Source organism: Melospiza melodia, chromosome 2, assembly GCF_035770615.1.
Source record: "Melospiza melodia melodia isolate bMelMel2 chromosome 2, bMelMel2.pri, whole genome shotgun sequence".
Taxonomy (NCBI): domain Eukaryota; kingdom Metazoa; phylum Chordata; class Aves; order Passeriformes; family Passerellidae; genus Melospiza; species Melospiza melodia.
In genome coordinates, this window is record NC_086195.1 from 45,300,960 (window position 1) to 45,322,724 (window position 21,765).

A 21,765-nucleotide genomic window follows, 5' to 3' on the forward strand; every position below is an offset into this window, starting at 1 on the left:
CTCCCAGCCATAGGCCCCCAAACAGAAACCTCGGCCCGTTTCCCTGGCAAACAAAAGTAAGCTGCCCCGCTTCTGGATGGCAGATTGCAGGAGCTACTTAGTACTATCAAATCAGCCCGACTTGGCACAGGTGCCACCTTGGATCTGGGAACCATCCTGTGTATCGTGGATTTTCAGGGGCCAGCCAGCCACTCTCAGCCATATGCCCCCAAAAACAAACCACGGACCTTTTCTCTGGCAAACAAAACTCAACTGCCCCTCTTATGGATGGCAAATTTTAGGACGCACTTTGTACTACGAAAACCGCCCGACGTGGCACTGGTGCCACCTTGTGTCAGGGAACCATCCTGCATATCGAGCTTTTTAAGGAGCCAGCCGGCCAGGCCCAGCCATATACCCCCAAAAACAAACCACGGACCATCTCTCATGGAAACAAAAATCCGCTGCCCCGCGTCTGGATGGCAGATTGCAGGAGCCACTTTGCACCATCAAACCAGCCCGACTTGGCACTGGTGCCACCTTGGGTCTGGGAACAATCCTGCGTATCGTACATATTCAGGAACCAGCCGAACACTCCCAGCCACAGGCCCCCAAACACAAACAACGGCCCATTTCCCTGGCAAACAAAACTCAGCTGCCCCGCTTCTGGATGGCAGTTTGCAGGAGCCACTTGGGACTATCAAACCAGCCCGACTTGGCACTGGTGCCACCTTGGGTCTGGGAACCATCCTGCGTATGGTGGATTCTAAGGAGCCAGCCGGCCACTCCCAGCCACAGGCCCCCAACAAAAACCACGGCCCTTTTTTCTGGCAAACAAAACTTAGCTGCCTCACTTCTGGATGGCAGATTGCAGGAGCCACTTGGTGTAATCAAACCAGCCCAACTTGGCACTGGTGCCACCTTGGGTCTGGGAACCATCCTGCGTATCGTGGTTTCTAAGGAGCCAGCCGGCCACTCCCAGCCACAGGCCCCCAAACACAAACAACGGCGCTGTTCCCTGGAAAACAAAACACGCCTGCCAACTTTTTGATGGAGTTTGCAGGAGCCACTTGGTACTATCAAACCAGCCCGACTTGGCACTGGTGCCACCTTGGGTCTGGGAAACATCCTGCGTATCGTGGATTCTTAGGAGCCAGCCGGCCACTCCTAGCCACAGGCCCCCAGACAAAAACCTAGGCCTATTTCTCTGGCAAACAAAAGTAAGCTGCCCCGCTTCTGGATGGCAGATTGCAGGAGACACTTGGTACTATCAAACCAGCCCAACTTGGCACTGGTGCCACCTTGGATCTGGGAACCATGCTGTGTATCGTGGATATTCAGGGGCCAGCCGGCCACTCTCAGCCATATGTCCCCAAACAGAAACCTCGGCCCGTTTCTCTGGCAAACAAAACTCAACTGCCCCTCTTCTGGATGGCAAATTGCAGGATGAACTTGATACTAAAACCGCAGGCCGACTTGGTAGTGGTGACACCTTGGACCTGGGAACCATCATGCGTATCGAGCATTTTAAGGAGCCAGCCGGCCACTCCCAGCAATATGCCCCCAAAAACAATCCACGGAATTTTTCTCTGGCAAACAAAAATCAGCTGCCCCGCTTCTGGATGGCAGATTGCAGGAGCCACTTTGCACCATCAAACCAGCCCGACTTGGCACTGGTGCCACCTTGCATCTGGGAACCATGCTGCCTAGCGTGGATTTTCAGGAGCCAGCCGGCCACTCTCAGCCATAGGCCCCCAAACAAAACCCACGGCCCGTTTCCCTGGCAAACAAAATTAAGCTGCCCCGCTTCTGGATGGCAGATTGCAGGACGCACTTGGTAGTATCAAACCAGCCCGACTTGGCACTGGTGCCACCTTGGGTCTGGGAACCATCCTGCGTATTGTGGGTTCAAAGGAGCCAGCCGGCCACTCCCAGCCACAGGCCCCCAAATACAAACAACGGCGCTTTTCCCTGGAAAACAAAACTCGCCTGACAACTTTTTGATAGCAGATTGCAGGAGCCACTTGGTACTATCAAACCAGCCCAACTTGGCACTGGTGCCACCATGGGTCTGGTCACCATCCTGCCTATCGTAGCTTTTCAGGAGCCAGCCGGTCACTCCCAGCCATAGGCCCTGAGACACAAACCTCGGCCCGTTTCCCTGGCAAACAAAAGTAAGCTGCCCCACTTCTGGATGGCAGATTGCAGGAGCCACTTGGTACTATCAAACCAGCCCAACTTGGCACTGGTGCCACCTCTGGTCTGGGAACCATGCTGCGTAACACAGATTCTAAGGCGCCAGTCGGCCACTCCCAGCCACAAGCCCCCAAACACAAACAACGGTGCTATTCTCTGGCAAACAAAACTCCACTGCCCCTCTTCTGGATGGCAAATTGCAGGACGCACTTGGTACTATAAAAACAGCCCTACTTGGCACTGGTGCCACCTTGGGTCTGGGAACCATCCTGCGTATCGATCTTTTTAATGAGACAGCCGGCCACTCCCAGCCATATGCCCCCAAACACAACCCACGGCCCTTTTCTCTGGCAAACAAAACTCAACTGCACCGCTTCTGGATGGCAGATTGCAGGAGCCACTTGGTACTATCAAACCAGCCCGACTTGGCACTGGTGCCACCTTGGGTCTGGGAACCATCCAGCCTATCGTGGATTTTAAGGAGCCAGCCGGCTACTCCCAGCCACAGGCCCCCAACAAAAACCACGGCCCTTTTTTCTGGCAAACAAAACTTAGCTGCCTCACTTCTGGATGGCAGATTGCAGGAGCCACTTGGTGTAATCAAACCAGCCCGACTTGGCACTGGTGCCACCTTGGGTCTGGGAACCATCCTGCGTATCGTGGATTCTAAGGAGCCAGCCGGCCACTCCCAGCCACAGGCCCCCAAACAAAATCAACGGCGCTGTTCCCTGGAAAACAAAACACGCCTGCCAACTTTTTGATGGAGTTTGCAGGAGCCACTTGGTACTATCAAACCAGCCCGACTTGGCACTGGTGCCACCTTGGGTCTGGGAAACATCCTGCGTATCGTGGATTCTAAGGAGCCAGCCGGCCACTCCTAGCCACAGGCCCCCAGACAAAAACCTAGGCCTATTTCTCTGGCAAACAAAAGTAAGCTGCCCCGCTTCTGGATGGCAGATTGCAGGAGACACTTGGGACTATCAAACCAGCCCAACTTGGCACTGGTGCCACCTTGGATCTGGGAACCATGCTGTGTATCGTGGATATTCAGGGGCCAGCCGGCCACTCTCAGCCATATGTCCCCAAACAGAAACCTCGGCCCGTTTCTCTGGCAAACAAAACTCAACTGCCCCTCTTCTGGATGGCAAATTGCAGGATGAACTTGATACTAAAACCGCAGGCCGACTTGGTAGTGGTGACACCTTGGGCCTGGGAACCATCATGCGTATCGAGCATTTTAAGGAGCCAGCCGGCCACTCCCAGCAATATGCCCCCAAAAACAATCCACGGAATTTTTCTCTGGCAAACAAAAATCAGCTGCCCCGCTTCTGGATGGCAGATTGCAGGAGCCACTTTGCACCATCAAACCAGCCCGACTTGGCACTGGTGCCACCTTGCATCTGGGAACCATGCTGCCTAGCGTGGATTTTCAGGAGCCAGCCGGCCACTCTCAGCCATAGGCCCCCAAACAAAACCCACGGCCCGTTTCCCTGGCAAACAAAATTAAGCTGCCCCGCTTCTGGATGGCAGATTGCAGGACGCACTTGGTAGTATCAAACCAGCCCGACTTGGCACTGGTGCCACCTTGGGTCTGGGAACCGTGCTGCGTATCATGGATTTTCAGGAGCCAGCAGTCCACTGCCAGCCACAGGCCCCGAAACACAAACAACAGCCTTTTTCTCTGGCAAACAAAATTCAGCTGCCCCGCTTCTGGATGGCAGATTGCAGGAACCACTTGGTACTAACAAACCAGCCCGACTTGGCACTGGTGCCACCTTGGGTCTGGGAACCATCCTGCGTATCGTGGATTCTAAGGAGCCAGCTGGCCACTCCCAGCCACAGGCCCCAAAACACACACAACGGTGCTTTTCCCCGGAAAACAAAACTCGCCTGCCAAACATTTGATGGCAGATTGCAGGAGCCACTTGGTACTATCAAACCAGCCCAACTTGGCACTGGTGCCACCATGGGTCTGGTCACCATCCTGCCTATCGTAGCTTTTCAGGTGCCAGCCAGCCACCCCCAGCCAGAGGCCCCTAGACAAATATTTCGGCCCGTTTCCCTGGCAAACAAAAGTAAGCTACCCCGCTTCTGGATGGCAGATTGCAGGAACCACTTTGCACCATCAAACCAGCCCAACTTGGCACTGGTGCCACCTCTGGTCTGGGAACCATCCTGCGTATCGTGGGTTCTAAGGAGCCAGCTGGCGACTCCCAGCCACAGGCCCCCAAACACAAACAACGGCGCTTTTCCCTGGAAAACAAAACTCGCCTGCCAACTTTTTGATGGCAGATTGCAGGAGCCACTTGGTACTATCAAACCAGCCCAACTTGGCACTGGTGCCACCATGGGTCTGGTCACCATCCTGCCTATCGTAGCTTTTCAGGAGCCAGCCGGTCACTCCCAGCCATAGGCCCCCAGACACAAACCTCGGACCGTTTCCCTGGCAAACAAAAGTAAGCTGCCCCGCTTCTGCATGGCAGATTGCAGGAGCTATTTAGTACTATCAAACCAGCCCGACTTGGCACTGGTGACACCTCTGGTCTGGGAACCATCCTGCCTATCGTGGATTTTCAGGGGCCAGCCGGCCACTCTCAGCCATATGCCCCCAAAAACAAACCACGGCCCTTTTCTCTGGCAAACAAAACTCAACTGCCCCTCTTCTGGATGGCAAATTTTAGGACGCACTTTGTACTACGAAAACCGCCCGACGTGGCACTGGTGCCACCTTGTGTCAGGGAACCATCCTGCATATCGAGCTTTTTAAGGAGCCAGCCGGCCACGCCCAGCCATATACCCCCAAAAACAAACCACGGACCATTTCTCATGGAAACAAAAATCCGCTGCCCCGCGTCTGGATGGCAGATTGCAGGAGACACTTTGCACCATCAAACCAGCCCGACTTGGCACTGGTGCCACCTTGGGTCTGGGAACAATCCTGCATATCGTTGATTCTAAGGAGCCAGCCGGCCACTCCCAGCCACAGGCCCCCAAACACAAACAACGGCGCTTTTCCCTGGAAAACAAAACTCGCCTGCCAGCTTTTTGATGGCAGATTGCAGGAGCCACTTGGTACTATCAAATTATCCCAACTTGGCACTGGTGGCACTATGGGTCTGGGAAACATCCTGCCTATTGTAGCATTTCAGGAGCCAGCCGGTCACTCCCAGCCATAGTCCCCCAGACACAAACCTCGGACCGTTTCCCTGGCAAACAAAATTAAGCTGCCCCGATTCTGGATGGCAGATTGCAGGAGCCACTTGGTAGTGTCAAACCAGCCCGACTTGGCACTGGTGCCACCTTGGGTCTGGGAACCATCCTGCGTATCGTGGATTCTAAGCAGCCACCCGGCCACTCCGTGCCACAGGCGCCCAAACACAAACAACGGCGCTTTTCCCTGGAAAACAAAACTCGCCTGCCAACATTTTGATGGCAGATTGCAGGAGCCACTTGGTGCTATCAAACCAGCCCAACTTGGCACTGGTGCCACCATGGGTCTGGTCACTATCCTGCCTATCGTAGCTTTTCAGGAGCCAGCCGGTCACTCCCAGCCATAGACCCCCAGACACAAACCTCGGCCCGTTTCCCTGGAAAACAAAAGTAAGCTGCCCCGATTCTGGATGGCAGATTGCAGGAGCCACTTGGTACTATCAAATCAGCCCAACTTGGCACTGGTGCCACCATGGGTCTGGTAAACCTCCTGCCTATCGTAGCTTTTCAGGAGCCGGCCGGTCACTCCCTGCCATAGGCCCCCAGACACAAACCTCGGCCCGTTTCCCTGGCAAACAAAAGTAAACTGCCCCGCTTTTGGATGGCAGATTGCAGGATGCATTTGGTACTATAAAACCTGCCCGACTTGGCCCTCGTGCCACCTTGGCTCTGGGAACCATGCTGCGTAACGTAGATTCTACGAGGACAGGCGGCCACTCCCAGCCACAGGCCTCTAAAGAAAAACAACGGCGCTTTTCCCTGGAAAACAAAACTCGCCTGCCAAATTTTTGATGGCAGATTGCAGGAGCCACTTGGTACTATCAAACCAGCCCAACTTGGTACTGGTGCCACCATGGGTCTGGTCACCATCCTGCCTATCATAGCTTTTCAGGAGCCAGCCGGTCACTCCCAGCCATAGGCCCCCAGACAAATATCTCGGCCCGTTTCCCTGGCAAACAAAAGTAAGCTGCCCCGCTTCTGGATGGCAGATTACAGCAGCCACATGGTACTATCAAACCAGGCCAACATGGCACTGGTGCCACCTTGGCTCTGGGAACCATCCTGCCTATCGTGGATTTTCAGGGGCCAGCCGGCCACTCTCAGCCATATGCCCCCAAACACATACCACGGCCCTTTGCTCTGGCAAACAAAACTCAACTGCCCCTCTTCTGGATGGCAAATTGCAGGACGCACTTGGTACTACGAAAACAGCCCGACTTGGCAGTGATGCCACCTTGGGTCAGGGAACAATCCTGCGTATCGATCTTTTTAAGGAGCCAGCCGGCCACGTCCAGCCATATACCCCCAAAAAAAAACCACGGAATTTTTCTCCAGCAAACAAAAATCCGCTGCCCCGGGTCTGAATGGCAGATTTCAGGAGCTATTTAGTATTATCAAACCAGCCCGAGTTGGCACTGGTGCCACCATGAGTTTGGTAACCATCCTGCCTATCGTAGCTTTTCAGTAGCCAGCCGGTCACTCCCAGGCATAGGCCCCCAGACACAAACCTCGGCCCGTTTCCCTGGGAAACAAAAGTAAGCTGACCCGCTTCTGGATGGCAGATTGCAGGAGCCACTTGGTACTATCAAACCAGCCCAACTTGGCACTGGTGCCACCTTGGCTCTGGGAACCATCCTGCGTATCCTGGGTTCAAAGGAGGCAGCCGGCCACTCCCAGCCACAGGCCTCTAAACAAGAACAACGGCGCTTTTCCCTGGAAAACAAAAGTCGCCTGACAACTTTTTGATGGCAGATTGCAGGAGCCACTTGGTACTATCAAACCAGCCCAACTTGGCACTGGTGCCACCATGGGTCTGGTCACCATCCTGCCTATCGTAGCTTTTCAGGAGCCAGCCGCTCACTCCCAGCCATAGGCCCCCAGACAAATATCTCGGCCCGTTTCCCTGGCAAACAAAAGTAAGCAGCCCCGCTTCTGGATGGCAGATTGCAGGAGCCACATGGTACTATCAAACCAGGCCAACATGGCACTGGTGCCACCTCTGGTCTGGGAACCATCCTGCGTATCGTGGATTCTAAGGAGCCAGCTGGCCACTCCCAGCCACAGGCCCCCAAACACAAACAACGGTGCTTTTCCCTGGAAAACAAAACTCACCTGCCAACTTTTTGATGGCAGATTGCAGGAGCCACTTGGTACTATCAAACCAGCCCAAATTGGCACTGGTGCCACCATGGGTCTGGTCACCATCCTGCCTATCGTAGCTTTTCAGGAGCCAGCCGGTCACTCCCAGCCATAGGCCCCCAGACAAAAACTCTACCCGTTTCCCTGGCAAACAAAAGTAAGCTACCCCGCTTCTGGATGGCAGATTGCAGGAGTCACTTTGCACCATCAAACCAGCCCGACTTGGCACTGGTGCCACCTCTGGTCTGGGACCCATCCTGCGTATCGTGGATTCTAAGGAGACAGCTGGCCACTCCCAGCCACAGGCCCCGAAACACAAACAACGGCGCTTTTCCTGGAAAACAAAACTCGCTTGCCAACTTTTTGATGGCAGATTGCAGGAGCCACTTGGTACTATCAAACCACCCCAACTTGGCAACAAGTGGTTCCTGCAATCTGACATCCAGAAGCGGGGCAGCTTACTTTTGTTTGCCAGGGAAATGGACCGTTGTTTGTGTTTGGAGGCGTATGGCTGGGAGTGGCCGACTGGCTCCTTAAAATCCACGATACGCAGCATGGTTCCCAGACCAGAGGTGGCACCTGTGCCAAGTCGGGCTGGTTTGATAGTACAAAGTGGCTCCTGCAATCTGCCATCCAGAAGCGGGGCAGCTTACTTTTGTTTGCCAGGGAAACGGGCCGGGCTTTCTGTCTCGGGGCCTATGGCAGGGAGTGACCGGCTGGCTCCTGAAAAGCTACGATAGGCAGGATGGTGACCAGACCCATGGTGGCACCAGTGCCAAGTTGGGCTGGTTTGATAGTACCAAGTGGCTCCTGCAATCTGCCATCAAAAAGTTGGCAGGCGAGTTTTGTTTTCCAGGGAAAAGCGCCGTTGTTTGTGTTTGGGGACCTGTGGTTGGGAGTGCCCGGCTGGCTCCTTAGAAACCACGATACGCAGCATGGTTACCAGACAAGAGGTGCCACCAGTGCCAAGTTGTGCTGGTTAGATACTACCAAGTGGTTCCTGCAATCTGCCATCCAGAAGCGGGGTAGCTTACTTTTGTTTGCCAGGGAAACGGGCCGAGCTTTTTGTCTGGGGGCCTATGGCGGGGAGTGACCGGCTGGCTCCTGAAAAGATAAGATAGGCAGGATGCTGACCAGACCCATGGTGGCACCAGTGCCAAGTTGGGCTGATTTGATAAAACCAAGTGGCTCCTGCAATCTGCCATCAAAAAGTTGGCAGGAGAGTTTTGTTTTCCAGGGAAAAGCGCCGTTGTTTGTGTTTGGGGGCCTGTGGCTGGGAGTGGCCGGCTGGCTCCTTAGAATCCACGATACGCAGCATGGTATCCAGACCCAAGGTGGCACCAGTGCCATGTTTTGCTGGTTTGATAGTACCAAGTGGTTCCTGCAATCTGCCATCCAGAAGCAGGGTAGCTTACTTTTGTTTGCCAGGGAAACGGGCCGAGGTTTTTGTCTGGGGGCCTATGGCTGGGAGTGACCGGCTGGCTCCTGAAAAGCTACGATAAGCAGGATGGTGACCAGACCCATGGTGGCACCAGTGCCAAGTTGGGCTGGTTTGATAGTACCAAGTGGCTCCTGCAATCTGCCATCAAAATGTTGGCAGGCGAGTTTTGTTTTCCAGGGAAAAGCGCCGTTGTTTGTGTTTGGGGGCCTGTGGCTGGGAGTGGACGGATGGCTCCTTAGAATCCACGATACACAGCATGGTTCCCAGACCAGAGGTGGCACCAGTGACAAGTCGGGCTAGTTTGATGGTGCAAAGTGGTTCCTGCAATCTGCCATCCAGAAGCGGGGCAGCTTACTTTTGTTTGCCAGGGAAACGGGCCGAGGTTTGTGTCTGGGGGCCTATGGCTGGGAGTGACCGGCTGGCTCCTGAAAAGCTACGATAGGCAGGATGGTGACCAGACCCATGGTGGCACCAGTGCCAAGTTGGGCTGATTTGATAGTACCAAGTGGCTCCTGCAATCTGCCATCAAAAAGTTGTCAGGCGAGTTTTGTTTTCCAGGGAAAAGCGCCGTTGTTTCTGTTTGGGGGCCTGTGGCTGGGAGTGGCCAGCTGGCTCCTTAGAATCCACGATACGCAGGATGATTCCCAGACCAGAGGTGGCACCAGTGCCAAGTTGGGCTGGTTTGATAGTACCAAGTGCGTCCTGCAATCTACCATCCAGAAGCGGGGCAGCTTACTTTTGTTTGCCAGGGAAACGGGCCGAGGTTTGTGTCTGGGGGCCTATGGCTGGGAGTGACCGGCTGGCTCCTGAAAAGCTACGATAGGCAGGATGGTGACCAGACCCATGGTGGCACCAGTGCCAAGTTGGGCTGGTTTGATAGTACCAAGTGGCTCCTGCAATCTGCCATCAAAAAGTTGGCAGGCGAGTTTGTTATCCAGGGAAAAGCGCTGTTGTTTGTGTTTGGGGGCCTCTGGCTGGGAGTGGCCGGCTGGCTCCTTAGAATGCATGATACGCAGGATGGTTCCCAGACCAGAGGTGGCACCAGTGCCAAGTCGGGCTGGTTTGATGGTGAAAAGTGGCTCCTGCAATCTGCCATCCAGAAGCGGGATGACTTACTTTTGTTTGCCAGGGAAACGGGCCGAGGTTTTTGTCTGGGGGCCTATGGCTGGGAGTGACCGGCTGGCTCCTGAAAAGCTACGATAGGCAGGATGGTGACCAGACCCATGGTGGCACCAGTGCCAAGTTGGGCTGGTTTGATAGTACCAAGTGGCTCCTGCAATCTGCCATCAAAATGTGGGCAGGCGAGTTTTGTTTTCCAGGGAAAAGTGCCGTTGTTTGTGTTTGGGGGCCTGTGGGTGGGAGTGACCGGCTGGCTCCTTAGAATCCACGATACGCAGGATGGTTCCCAGACCAGAGGTGGCACCAGTGCCAAGTCGGGCCAGTTTGATGGTGCAAAGTGGCTCCTGCAATCTGCCATCCAGAAGCGGGGTAGCTTACTTTTGTTTGCCAGGGAAACGGGCCGAGTTTTGTGTCTGGGGGCCTATGGCTGCGAGTGACCGGCTGGCTCCTGAAAAGCTACGATAGGCAGGATGGTGACCAGACCCATGGTGGCACCAGTGCCAAGTTGGGCTGATTTGATAGTACCAAGTGGCTCCTGCAATCTGCCATCAAAAAGTTGGCAGGCGAGTTTTGTTTTCCAGGGAAAAGCGCCGTTGTTTGTGTCTGGGGGCCTGTGGCTGGGAGTGGCCGGCTGGCTCCCTACAATGAACGATACGCAGGATGGTTCCCAGACCTGAGGTGGTACCAGTGCCAAGTCGGGCTAGTTTGATGGTGCAAAGTGGCTCCTGCTATCTGCCATCCAGAAGCGGGGTAGCTTACTTTTGTTTGCCAGGGAAACGGGCCGAGGTTTTTCTCAGGGGGCCTATGGCTGCGAGTGACCGGCTGGCTCCTGAAAAGCTACGATAGGCAGGATGGTGACCAGGCCCATGGTGGCACCAGTGCCAAGTTGGGCTGATTTGATAGTAGCAAGTGGCTCCGGCAATCTGCCATCAAAATGTTGGCAGGCGAGTTTTGTTTTCCAGGGAAAAGCGCCGTTGTTTGTGTTTGGTGGCCTGTGGCTGGGAGTGACCGGCTGGCTCCTTAGAATCCACGATACGCAGGATGGTTCCCAGACCCAAGGTGGCACCAGTGCCAAGTTGGGCTGGTTTGATAGTACCAAGTGGTTCCTGCAATCTGCCATCCAGAAGCGGGGCAGCTTACTTTTGTTTGCCAGGGAAACGGGCCGAGGTTTTTCTCTGGGGGCCTATGGCTTGGAGTGACCGGCTAGGTCCTGAAAAGCTACGATAGGCAGGATGGTGACCAGATCCATGGTGGCACCAGTGCCAAGTTGGGCTGGTTTGATAGTACCAAGTGGCTCCTGCAATCTGCCATCAAAATGTTGGCAGGCGAGTTTTGTTTTCCAGGGAAAAGCGCCGTTGTTTGTGTCTGGGGGCCTGTGGCTGGGAGTGGCCGGCTGGCTCCTTAGAATCCACGATACGCAGGATGGTTCCCAGACCAGAGGTGGCACCAATTCCAAGTCGGGCTGGTTTGATGGTGAAAAGTGGCTCCTGCAATCTGCCATCCAGAAGCGGGATAACTTACTTTTGTTTGCCAGGGAAACGGGCCAAGGTTTCTGTTTGGGGACATATGGCTGGGAGTGACCGGCTGGCTCCTGAAAAGCTACGATAGGCAGGATGGTGACCAGACCCATGGTGGCACCAGTGCCAAGTTGGGCTGATTTGATAGTAGCAAGTGGCTCCTGCAATCTGCCATCAAAACTTTGGCAGGCGAGTTTTGTTTTCCAGGGAAAAGCGCCGTTGTTGTGTTTGGGGGCCTGTGGCTGGGAGTGGACGGATGGCTCCTTAGAACCACGATACGCAGGATGGTTCCCAGACCAGAGGTGGCACCAGTGCCAAGTCGGGCTGGTTTGATAGTACCAAGTGGTTCCTGCAATCTGCCATCCAGAAGCGGGGCAGCTTACTTTTGTATGCCAGGGAAACGGGCCGAGGTTTGTGTCTGGGGGCCTATAGCTGGGAGTGACGTGCTGGCTCCTGAAAAGCTACGATAGGCAGGATGGTGACCAAACGCATGGTGGCACCAGTGCCAAGTTGGGCTGATTTGATAGTACCAAGTGGCTCCTGCAATCTGCCATCAAAATGTTGGCAGGCGAGTTTTGTTTTCCAGGGAAAAGCGCCGTTGTTTGTGTTTGGGGGCCTGTGGCTGGGAGTGGCCGGCCGGCTGCTTAGAATCCACGATACGCAGGATGGTTCCCAGACCAGAGGTGGCACCAGTGCCAAGTCGGGCTGGTTTGATACTACCAAGTGAGTCCTGCAATCTGCCATCCAGAAGCGGGGCAGCTTACTTTTGTTTGCCAGGGAAACGGGCCGAGGTTTGTGTCTGGGGGCCTATGGCTGGGAGTGACCGGCTGGCTCCTGAAAAGCTACGATAGGCAGGATGGTGACCAGACCCATGGTGGCACCAGTGCCAAGTTGGGCTGGTTTGATAGTACCAAGTGGCTCCTGCAATCTGCTGTCAAAATTTGGCAGGCGAGTTTTGTTTTCCAGGGAAAAGCGCCGTTGTTTGTGTTTGGGGGCCTGTGGCTGGAAGTGGACGGATGGCTCCGTAGAATCCACGATACACAGCATGGTTCCCAGACCAGAGGTGGCACCAGTGCCAAGTCGGGCTAGTTTGATTGTGCAAAGTGGTTCCTGCAATCTGCCATCCAGAATCGGGGCAGCTTACTTTTGTTTGCCAGGGAAACGGGCCGAGGTTTGTGTCTGGGGGCCTATGGCTGGGAGTGACCGGCTGGCTCCTGAAAAGCTACGATAGGCAGGATGGTGACCAGACCCATGGTGGCACCAGTGCCAAGTTGGGCTGATTTGATAGTACCAAGTGGCTCCTGCAATCTGCCATCAAAAAGTTGGCAGGCGAGTTTTGTTTTCCAGGGAAAAGCGCCGTTGTTTGTGTTTGGGGGCCTCTGGCTGGGAGTGGCCGGCTGGCTCCTTAGAATCCATGATACGCAGGATGGTTCCCAGACCAGAGGTGGCACCAGTGCCAAGTCGGGCTAGTTTGATGGTGCAAAGTGGCTCCTGCAATCTGCCATCCAGAAGCGGGGTAGCTTACTTTTGTTTGCCAGGGAAACGGGCCGAAATATTTGTCTAGGGGCCTCTGGCTGGGGGTGGCTGGCTGGCTCCTGAAAAGCTACGATAGGCAGGATGGTGACCAGACCCATGGTGGCATCAGTGCCAAGTTGGGCTGGTTTGATAGTACCAAGTGGCTCCTGCAATCTGCCATCAAAAAGTTGTCAGGCGAGTTTTGTTTTCCAGGGAAAAGCGCCGTTGTTTGTATTTGGGGGCCTGTGGCTGGGAGTGGCCGGCTGGCTCCTTTGAACCCACGATACGCAGGATGGTTCCCAGACCCAAGGTGGCACCAGTGCCAAGTCGGGCTGGTTTGATACTACCAAGTGCGTCCTGCAATCTGCCATCCAGAAGCGGGGCAGCTTAATTTTGTTTGCCAGGGAAACGGGCCGTGGGTTTTGTTTGGGGGCCTATGGCTGAGAGTGACCGGCTGGCTCCTGAAAATCCACGCGAGGCAGCATGGTTCCCAGATGCAAGGTGGCACCAGTGCCAAGTCGGGCTGGTTTGATGGTGCAAAGTGGCTCCTGCAATCTGCCATCCAGAAGCGGGGCAGCTGATTTTTGTTTGCCAGAGAAAAATTCCGTGGATTGTTTTTGGGGGCATATTGCTGGGAGTGGCCGGCTGGCTCCTTAAAATGCTCGATACGCATGATGCTTCCCAGGTCCAAGGTGTCACCACTACCAAGTCGGCCTGCGGTTTTAGTATCAAGTTCATCCTGCAATTTGCCATCCAGAAGAGGGGCAGTTGAGTTTTGTTTGCCAGAGAAACGGGCCGAGGTTTCTGTTTGGGGACATATGGCTGAGAGTGGCCGGCTGGCCCCTGAATATCCACGATACACAGCATGGTTCCCAGACCCAAGGTGGCACCAGTGCCAAGTCGGGCTGGTTTGATAGTACCAAGTGGCTCCTGCAATCTGCCATCCAGAAGCGGTGCAGTTGAGTTTTGTTTGCCAGAGAAAAGGGCCGTGGGTTGTGTTTGGGGGCATATGGCTGGGAGTGGCCGGCTGTCTCATTAAAAAGATCGATACGCAGGATGGTTCCCAGACCCAAGGTGGCACCAGTGCCAAGTCGGGCTGTTTTTATAGTACCAAGTGCGTCCTGCAATTTGCCATCCAGAAGAGGGGCAGTGGAGTTTTGTTTGCCAGAGAATAGCGCCGTTGTTTGTGTTTGGGGGCTTGTGGCTGGGAGTGGCCGACTGGCGCCTTAGAATCTGTGTTACGCAGCATGGTTCCCAGACCAGAGGTGGCACCAGTGCCAAGTTGGGCTGGTTTGATAGTACCAAGTGGCTCCTGCAATCTGCCATCCAGAAGCGGGGCAGCTTACTTTTGTTTGCCAGGGAAACGGGCCGAGGTTTGTGTCTGGGGGCCTATGGCTGGGAGTGACCGGCTGGCTCCTGAAAAGCTACGATAGGCAGGATGGTGACCAGACCCATGGTGGCACCAGTGCCAAGTTGGGCTGATTTGATAGTACCAAGTGGCTCCTGCAATCTGCCATGAAAAAGTTGGCAGGCGAGTTTTGTTTTCCAGGGAAAAGCGCCGTGGTTTGTATTTGGGGGCCTGTGGCTGGGAGTGGCCGGCCGGCTCCTTAGAATCCACGATACGCGGCATGGTTCCCAGACCAGAGGTGGCACCAGTGCCAAGTTGGGCTGGTTTGATAGTACCAAGTGCGTCCTGCAATCTGCCATCCAGAAGCGGGGCAGCTTACTTTTGTTTGCCAGGGAAACGGGCCGAGGTTTGTGTCTCAGGGCCTATGGCTGGGAGTGACCGCCTGGCTCCTGAAAAGCTACGATAGGCAGGATGGTGACCAGACCCATGGTGGCACCAGTGCCAAGTTGGGCTGGTTTGATAGTACCAAGTGGCTCCTGCAATCTGCCATCAAAAAGTTGGCAGGCGAGTTTGTTATCCAGGGAAAAGCGCCGTTGTTTGTGTTTGGGGGCCTGTGGCTGGGAGTGGCCGGCTGGCTCCTTAGAATCCACGATACGCAGGATGGTTCCCAGACCAGAGGTGGCACCAGTGCCAAGTCGGGCTGGTTTGATGGTGAAAAGTGGCTCCTGCAATCTGCCATCCAGAAGCGGGATAACTTACTTTTGTTTGCCAGGGAAACGGGCCGAGGTTTTGTCTGGGGGCCTATGGCTGGGAGTGACCGGCTGGCTCCTGAAAAGCTACGATAGGCAGGATGGTGACCAGACCCATGGTGGCACCAGTGCCAAGTTGGGCTGGTTTGATAGTACCAAGTGGCTCCTGCAATCTGCCATCAAAATGTTGGCAGGCGAGTTTTGTTTTCCAGGGAAAAGTGCCGTTGTTTGTGTTTGGGGGCCTGTGGGTGGGAGTGACCGGCTGGCTCCTTAGAATCCACGATACGCAGGATGGTTCCCAGACCAGAGGTCGCACCAGTGCCAAGTCGGGCTAGTTTGATGGTGCAAAGTGGCTCCTGCAATCTGCCATCCAGAAGCGGGGTAGGTTACTTTTGTTTGCCAGGGAAACGGGCCGAGGTTTGTGTCTGGGGGCCTATGGCTGCGAGTGACCGGCTGGCTCCTGAAAAGCTACGATAGGCAGGATGGTGACCAGACCCATGGTGGTACCAGTGCCAAGTTGGGCTGATTTGATTGTACCAAGTGGCTCCTGCAATCTGCCATCAAAAAGTTGGCAGGCGAGTTTTGTTTTCCAGGGAAAAGCGCCGTTGTTTGTGTCTGGGGGCCTGTGGCTGGGAGTGGCCGGCTGCCTCCTTACAATGAACGATACGCAGGATGGTTCCCAGACCTGAGGTGGCACCAGTGCCAAGTCGGGCTAGTTTGATGGTGCAAAGTGGCTCCTGCAATCTGCCATCCAGAAGCGGGGTAGCTTACTTTTGTTTGCCAGGGAAACGGGCCGAGGTTTTTCTCTGGGGGCCTATGGCAGGGAGGGACCGGCTGGCTCCTGAAAAGCTACGATAGGCAGGATGGTGACCAGACCCATGGTGGCACCAGTGCCAAGTTGGGCTGGTTTGATAGTACCAAGTGCGTCCTGCAATCTGCCATCCAGAAGCGGGGCAGCTTACTTTTGTTTGCCAGGGAAACGGGCCGAGGTTTTTCTCTGGGGGCCTATGGCTTGGAGTGACCGGCTGGCTCCTGAAAAGCTACGATAGGCAGGATGGTGACCAGACCCATGGTGGCACCAGTGCCAAGTTGGGCTGGTTTGATAGTACCAAGTGGCTCCTGCAATCTGCCATCAAAATGTTGGCAGGCGAGTTTTGTTTTCCAGGGAAAAGCGCTGTGGTTTGTGTTTGGGGGCCTGTGGCTGGGAGTGGCCGGCTGGCTCCTTAGAATCCACGATACGCAGGATGGTTCCCAGACCAGAGGTGTCACCAGTGCCAAGTCGGGCTGGTTTGATGGTGAAAAGTGGCTCCTGCAATCTGCCATCCAGAAGCGGGATAACTTACTTTTGTTTGCCAGGGAAACGGGCCAAGGTTTTTGTCTGGGGGCCTATGGCTGGGAGTGACCGGCTGGCTCCTGAAAAGCTACGATAGGCAGGATGGTGACCAGACCCATGGTGGCACCAGTGCCAAGTTGGGCTGGTTTGATAGTACGAAGTGGCTCCGGCAATCTGCCATCAAAATTTGGCAGGCGAGGTTTGTTTTCCAGGGAAAAGCGCCGTTGTTTTTGTTTGGGGGCCTGTGGGTGGGAGTGGCCAGATGGCTAATTAGAATCCACGATACGCAGCATGGTTCCCAGACCTGAGGTGGCACCAGTGCCAAGTCGGGCTGGTTTGATACTATCAAGTGCGTCCTGCAATCTGCCATCCAGAAGCGGGGTAGCTTACTTTTGTTTGCCAGGGAAACGGGCCGAGGTTTGTGTCTGGGGGCCTATGGCTGGGAGTGACCGGCTGGCTCCTGAAAAGCTACAATAGGCAGGATGGTGACCAGACCCATGGTGGCACCAGTGCCAAGTTGGGCTGGTTTGATAGTACCAAGTGGCTCCTGCAATCTGCCATCAAAATGTTGGCAGGCGAGTTTTGTTTTCCAGGGAAAAGTGCCGTTGTTTGTGTTTGGGGGCCTGTGGGTGGGAGTGACCGGCTGGCTCCTTAGAATCCACGATACGCAGGATGGTTCCCAGACCAGAGGTCGCACCAGTGCCAAGTCGGGCCAGTTTGATGGTGCAAAGTGGCTCCTGCAATCTGCCATCCAGAAGCGGGGTAGCTTACTTTTGTTTGCCAGGGAAACGGGCCGAGGTTTGTGTCTGGGGGCCTATGGCTGCGAGTGACCGGCTGGCTCCTGAAAAGCTACGATAGGCAGGATGGTGACCAGACCCATGGTGGCACCAGTGCCAAGTTGGGCTGATTTGATAGTACCAAGTGGCTCCTGCAATCTGCCATCAAAAAGTTGGCAGGCGAGTTTTGTTTTCCAGGGAAAAGCGCCGTTGTTTGTGTCTGGGGGCCTGTGGCTGGGAGTGGCCGGCTGGCTCCGTACAATGAACGATACGCAGGATGGTTCCCAGACCTGAGGTGGCACCAGTGCCAAGTCGGGCTATTTTGATGGTGCAAAGTGGCTCCTGCAATCTGCCATCCAGAAGCGGGGTAGCTTACTTTTGTTTGCCAGGGAAACGGGCCGAGGTTTTTCTCTGGGGGCCTATGGCAGGGAGGGACCGGCTGGCTCCTGAAAAGCTACGATAGGCAGGATGGTGACCAGACCCATGGTGGCACCAGTGCCAAGTTGGGCTTATTTGATAGTACCAAGTGGCTCCTGCAATCTGCCATCAAAATGTTGGCAGGGGAGTTTTGTTTTCCAGGGAAAAGCGCCGTTGTTTGTGTTTGGTGGCCTGTGGCTGGGAGTGACCGGCTGGCTCCTTAGAATCCACGATACGCAGGATGGTTCCCAGACCCAAGGTGGCACCAGTGCCAAGTTGGGCTGGTTTGATAGTACCAAGTGGTTCCTGCAATCTGCCATCCAGAAGCGGGGCAGCTTAATTTTGTTTGCCAGGGAAACGGGCCGAGGTTTTTCTCTGGGGGCCTATGGCTTGGAGTGACCGGCTAGGTCCTGAAAAGCTACGATAGGCAGGATGGTGACCAGATCCATGGTGGCACCAGTGCCAAGTTGGGCTGGTTTGATAGTACCAAGTGGCTCCTGCAATCTGCCATCAAAAAGTTGGCAGGCGAGTTTTGTTTTCCAGGGAAAAGCGCTGTGGTTTGTGTTTGGGGGCCTGTGGCTGGGAGTGGCCGGCTGGCTCCTTAGAATCCATGATACGCAGGATGGTTCCCAGACCAGAGGTGGCACCAGTGCCAAGTCGGGCTGGTTTGATGGTGAAAAGTGGCTCCTGCAATCTGCCATCCAGAAGCGGGATAACTTACTTTTGTTTGCCAGGGAAACGGGCCAAGGTTTTTGTCTGGGGGCCTATGGCTGGGAGTGACCGGCTGGCTCCTGAAAAGCTACGATAGGCAGGATGGTGACCAGACCCATGGTGGCACCAGTGTCAAGTTGGGCTGGTTTGATAGTACCAAGTGGCTCCGGCAATCTGCCATCAAAATTTGGCAGGCGAGGTTTGTTTTCCAGGGAAAAGCGCCGTTGTTTTTGTTTGGGGGCCTGTGGGTGGGAGTGGCCAGATGGCTAATTAGAATCCACGATACGCAGCATGGTTCCCAGACCTGAGGTGGCACCAGTGCCAAGTCGGGCTGGTTTGATACTATCAAGTGCGTCCTGCAATCTGCCATCCAGAAGCGGGGTAGCTTACTTTTGTTTGCCAGGGAAACGGGCCGAGGTTTGTGTCTGGGGGCCTATGGCTGCGAGTGACCGGCTGGCTCCTGAAAAGCTACGATAGGCAGGATGGTGACCAGACCCATGGTGGCACCAGTGCCAAGTTGGGCTGGTTTGATAGTACCAAGTGGCTCCTGCAATCTGCCATCAAAAAATTGGCAGGCGAGTTTTGTTTTCCAGGGAAAAGCGCCGTTGTTTTTGTTTGGGGGCCTGTGGGTGGGAGTGGCCGGCTGGCTCCTTAGAATCCACGATACGCAGGATGGTTCCCAGACCAGAGGTGGCACCAGTGCCAAGTCGGGCTAGTTTGATGGTGCAAAGTGGCTCCTGCAATCTGCCATCCAGAAGCGGGGCAGCTTACTTTTGTTTGCCAGGGAAACGGGCCGAGTATTGTTTCTGGGGGCCTATGGCTGCGAGTGACCGGCTGGCTCCTGAAAAGCTACGATAGGCAGGATGGTGACCAGACCCATGGTGGCACCAGTGCCAAGTTGGGCTGGTTTGATAGTACCAAGTGGCTCCTGCAATCTGCCATCAAAAAGTTGGCAGGCGAGTTTTGTTTTCCAGGGAAAAGCGCCGTTGTTTGTGTTTGGGGGCCTGTGGCTGGGAGTGGACGGATGGCTCCTTAGAACCACGATACGCAGGATGGTTCCCAGACCAGAGGTGGCACCAGTGCCAAGTCGGGCTGGTTTGATACTACCAAGTGGTTCCTGCAATCTGCCATCCAGAAGCGGGGCAGCTTACTTTTGTATGCCAGGGAAACGGGCCGAGGTTTTTGTCTGGGGGCTTATAGCTGGGAGTGACCGTCTGGCTCCTGAAAAGCTACGATAGGCAGGATGGTGACCAAACGCATGGTGGCACCAGTGCCAAGTTGGGCTGATTTGATAGTACCAAGTGGCTCCTGCAATCTGCCATCAAAATGTTGGCAGGCGAGTTTTGTTTTCCAGGGAAAAGCGCCGTTGTTTGTGTTTGGGGGCCTGTGGCTAGGAGTGGCCGGCTGGCTGCTTAGAATCCACGATACGCAGGATGGTTCCCAGACCAGAGGTGGCACCAGTGCCAAGTCGGGCTGGTTTGATACTACCAAGTGCGTCCTGCAATCTGCCATCCAGAAGCGGGGCAGCTTACTTTTGTTTGCCAGGGAAACGGGCCGAGGTTTGTGTCTCAGGGCCTATGGCTGGGAGTGACCGCCTGGCTCCTGAAAAGCTACGATAGGCAGGATGGTGACCAGACCCATGGTGGCACCAGTGCCAAGTTGGGCTGGTTTGATAGTACCAAGTGGCTCCTGCAATCTGCCATCAAAAAGTTGGCAGGCGAGTTTTGTTTTCCAGGGAAAAGCGCCGTTGTTTTTGTTTGGGGGCCTGTGGGTGGGAGTGGCCAGATGGCTAATTAGAATCCACGATACGCAGCATGGTTCCCAGACCTGAGGTGGCACCAGTGCCAAGTCGGGCTGGTTTGATACTATCAAGTGCGTCCTGCAATCTGCCATCCAGAAGCGGGGTAGCTTACTTTTGTTTGCCAGGGAAACGGGCCGAGGTTTGTGTCTGGGGGCCTATGGCTGGGAGTGACCGGCTGGCTCCTGAAAAGCTACGATAGGCAGGATGGTGACCAGACCCATGGTGGCACCAGTGCCAAGTTGGGCTGGTTTGATAGTACCAAGTGGCTCCTGCAATCTGCCATCAAAAAATTGGCAGGCGAGTTTTGTTTTCCAGGGAAAAGCGCCGTTGTTTTTGTTTGGGGCCTGTGGGTGGGAGTGGCCGGCTGGCTCCTTAGAATCCACGATACGCGGCATGGTTCCCAGACCAGAGGTGGCACCAGTGCCAAGTCGGGCTAGTTTGATGGTGCAAAGTGGCTCCTGCAATCTGCCATCCAGAAGCGGGGCAGCTTACTTTTGTTTGCCAGGGAAACGGGCCGAGTATTGTTTCTGGGGGCCTATGGCTGCGAGTGACCGGCTGGCTCCTGAAAAGCTACGATAGGCAGGATGGTGACCAGACCCATGGTGGCACCAGTGCCAAGTTGGGCTGGTTTGATAGTACCAAGTGGCTCCTGCAATCTGCCATCAAAATGTTGGCAGGCGAGTTTTGTTTTCCAGGGAAAAGCGCCGTTGTTTGTGTTTGGGGGCCTGTGGCTGGGAGTGGACGGATGGCTCCTTAGAACCACGATACGCAGGATGGTTCCCAGACCAGAGGTGGCACCAGTGCCAAGTCGGGCTGGTTTGATACTACCAAGTGGTTCCTGCAATCTGCCATCCAGAAGCGGGGCAGCTTACTTTTGTATGCCAGGGAAACGGGCCGAGGTTTTTGTCTGGGGGCCTATAGCTGGGAGTGACCGTCTGGCTCCTGAAAAGCTACGATAGGCAGGATGGTGACCAAACGCATGGTGTCACCAGTGCCAAGTTGTGCTGATTTGATAGTACCAAGTGGCTCCTGCAATCTGCCATCAAAATGTTGGCAGGCGAGTTTTGTTTTCCAGGGAAAAGCGCCGTTGTTTGTGTTTGGGGGCCTGTGGCTAGGAGTGGCCGGCTGGCTGCTTAGAATCCACGATACGCAGGATGGTTCCCAGACCAGAGGTGGCACCAGTGCCAAGTCGGGCTGGTTTGATACTACCAAGTGCGTCCTGCAATCTGCCATCCAGAAGCGGGGCAGCTTACTTTTGTTTGCCAGGGAAACGGGCCGAGGTTTGTGTCTGGGGGCCTATGGCTGGGAGTGACCGGCTGGCTCCTGAAAAGCTACGATAGGCAGGATGGTGACCAGACCCATGGTGGCACCAGTGCCAAGTTGGGCTGGTTTGATAGTACCAAGTGGCTCCTGCAATCTGCCATCAAAAAGTTGGCAGGCGAGTTTTGTTTTCCAGGGAAAAGCGCCGTTGTTTGTGTTTGGGGGCCTGTGGCTGGGAGTGGCCGGCTGGCTCC